Genomic DNA, 2,977 nt, shown 5'->3' with positions numbered 1-2,977 from the left:
GCTAAGGACCTCTCAAGGCAAAGGGAAACACAACCATGGCTTCTCACAATTAATGAAAGATAATTAATTAATTAATTAAATTGAAGACATTCAACTTATCTTTTTTTGTTAACTTTTTTCAAGGGAATATAGGCAAAGGAAATTGGAAATATATTCAAACTAGCAATCAGTATCTATGAGAGAGAAGATAATAATTCAAGCATCATTTTTCATCCATTTGTGCATTCACTTTATCCAGTCACCAAATTTTTTTCTCTCACCTTTTCAGTGAGTTTTTATTAGTAATTACATTATGATTCAGGATCCCAAGGTAGGGATCATCATATACCCAGGTCCTCCTTTACTACCTGGGGAAACAGGACAGAGGAGAGGTGGGAGGGAGCCAGGTCAGATCTTCTTAGGAAATGTGCCTTCTGCTCAGCAGTTGTCCCAGGCTGAGACCCAGGATATAGGCAGAGGGCTGGTGCCATTCGCACACAGTGGCATCACTGCCTTTCAGGTTTATTGCTTGCTCCCATAGGTAGAAATCCAGGTAGTTCTACCAGAAGTTCCTGGTCTGGTTCTGGTGTGGGAAGGGGCTGTCAAAAGGGGTAGTCTTGCAGTTCTTGATTTTAGTCTTGATGTCTTCAGTCAAGGTGCTGACTCCTAAAGATGCCCCCGGAGCAGCACGTACTCAGTGTTCACTCACCAAATCTTAACTGAACATCTACTATGAGATACACCATGATACATACAGAGGATGGAGGTTCTGAATAGGATTAAGTATAAATTAGACAATTATAGCACATTTTAAGAGAAAAGACCTCTATATATCATCTATCTATCTATCTATCTATCTATCTATCTATCTATCTATCTATCATCTATCTATCTATCTATCTATCTATCTATCTATCATCTATCTATCAATCATCTGTCTATCTACCTATCTATCTATCTATCTATCTATCTATCTATATCTATAGAGAGAGTTTTAATGCAAAGACAAAAGTGTCAGAGAGGGGAGGATAAAATTCTTTGTATATTTAGGGGACTGGGTGATTATTTCTGGAGTTGGCACATGTTAGACCAACATGTAGACCACATGTAGCATCTAATCTGGGCCTGGAATGAATGGTTTCTCTCCATATTTTTTAGGATCAAATTAACTACAATGCCTCATAGAAGATACATTCTGAGTTGGCTAGTTATGAGGAAGTTATTCATCAATTGCAGATTTCCTATGCCTTTTCTCTTCTTCTCTTTCCCTATGTACCCTTGGACTTATAGGTCACTTAGGGGACTGTCCAGTAGGGACTTTAACTAGATTTTGGTTTCTCCAAGATATAACCCTACTTCAATCTATTCAGTATAGATTTCTTAATTATGAATGATGATGTGCCAGATGCTACAGTAGGAGTCAGAAATGCAGCGATGAGCCCACGTACTGTCTCATGTAACTTACAGCCTGGCTGGAGGGAAGAGCAATGCCAGCCAATCATCTCACAGGTACCTTGCCACGATGGTGCTCTGATGATGTTAAGGACTTCTAAAGGGGATGGTTTCTGGGGGATCAGGGAAGTCCTGATGAAACTCAATGCCTAGCCCTTAATATTCTCAAAGTGGGAATAGAAGTTGCGAGGCAAAGAGGGAAGGACCAGTGTTCAGAGTGGTATAACCTGTGCTCAGGCTACTCCCCAGAGGAACTGGAGAAAGGTGAGCACAAGATGAAACTGGGAGGGCAAGGAGGGCCCTGATGGTACAGGAGGCCCAGACCAAGAATGCCATTTTTATTCTAGGAATCCTGAGAAGCCACCAAGACTTAAAACTATGATCATATTTATACCTCGATTTTAAATATTTTATTTTATGTGTATAAGTGTTAGCCTGCACATATGTAAGTGTACCCGTGTTTTATAATGCCTGCAGAGGTCAGAAGAGGGTGTAGGATCCCCTAGAACCAGAGTTATGGATGGTTGTTAGCTACCATGTGGGTGCTGGCAATCAAACCCAGGTCCTCTGCAAGAGCAGCCAGTGCTCTTAAACACTGAGTCATCTCTCCAGGCCCCCCATATTTATACTTTGAAAAGATTCTCTGATTTGCTAGCTCACTTTGGTTGAGTCCATGTCTCTTCTGTCTGTAGTGATGTGAATGAACACATGGCAGGACAAATAGATGGTGGAGGCCAATTAGAAAACGGATGCTTTAGTTGAAAGGAGCTATATTGCTTTGCTGGAGGGCGGGTATGTTATAGAAGGCAATGAGTCTTCTGGGGGAGGAAAAGAAGCTAAGTCAATAATATGATGGGTTGAACATGACAGGAAATGAAGAAGCAAATATATCTTGTAGACCCCCTTTGGCACAAATGATGGGATGGATGGGTGGATGGATGGATGTAATACCACTCATTGAAATGAATTGACCAGTCAGCAATATTCCAGAGTTGCCACAAAGAGTTGTGTGAGTTCTGTACTATGCAGGAACATCTGGCTAAAAGGCAAAAGCTGAGCTCAAGAGTCAGTCTGGGCTCTGCCTGCCAAGTCAGATAAGATACCAGTATAAATCCATGGTTGGAGGAACACCTAATACTGTGCAAAAAAGAGCTATCTGTGAGGTTACCCCTTGCAACCAGCATTATGGACATGCTGGCACCCTGCAGGTTAGGGGAGGATGGAGGCTAACAGTGGTAAGGCCAGGATCATGGAACCTGGATGGTAAAGGCAGGGTCTGCAGAGGGCGGTGAAAAACTGCATGTGTGCAATGAACACCAAGCTCAGTTTGTTTATCCTGCAGTACTGTCTCTGGCCTTTCCTGGACTCCTGACTCCTGGGAGGATCCTGCCTGTGGCTCACCCTTCCTGTTATTTGATTCTTTTGTTGGATGCCTTTGATGGAAGTAGATGTGGAAATCCAAACTGTCAGAGAGCAGAGCTGCTTAAGAACTGTTTAACTCCATCCTCGTACCACGGATGTAGGAGTGGACACTGAGGCTGGGCAA

The 2,977-nt window shown here is 42.5% G+C and overlaps 1 pseudogene; it reads right to left on the bottom strand.

The window, feature by feature from the left end:
• Window positions 1-387: 387 nt before the first annotated feature.
• On the bottom strand, window positions 388-2,624 carry LOC115071020 (annotated as a pseudogene).
• Between the last annotated feature and the right edge of the window lie 353 nt (window positions 2,625-2,977).

The sequence above is a fragment of the Nannospalax galili genome, unplaced genomic scaffold (genome assembly GCF_000622305.1).
Source record: "Nannospalax galili isolate Female #2095 unplaced genomic scaffold, S.galili_v1.0 scaffold718, whole genome shotgun sequence".
Taxonomy (NCBI): domain Eukaryota; kingdom Metazoa; phylum Chordata; class Mammalia; order Rodentia; family Spalacidae; genus Nannospalax; species Nannospalax galili.
Note: the sequence above shows the minus strand (reverse complement) of the source record. Positions and strands in the feature narration are given on the sequence as shown.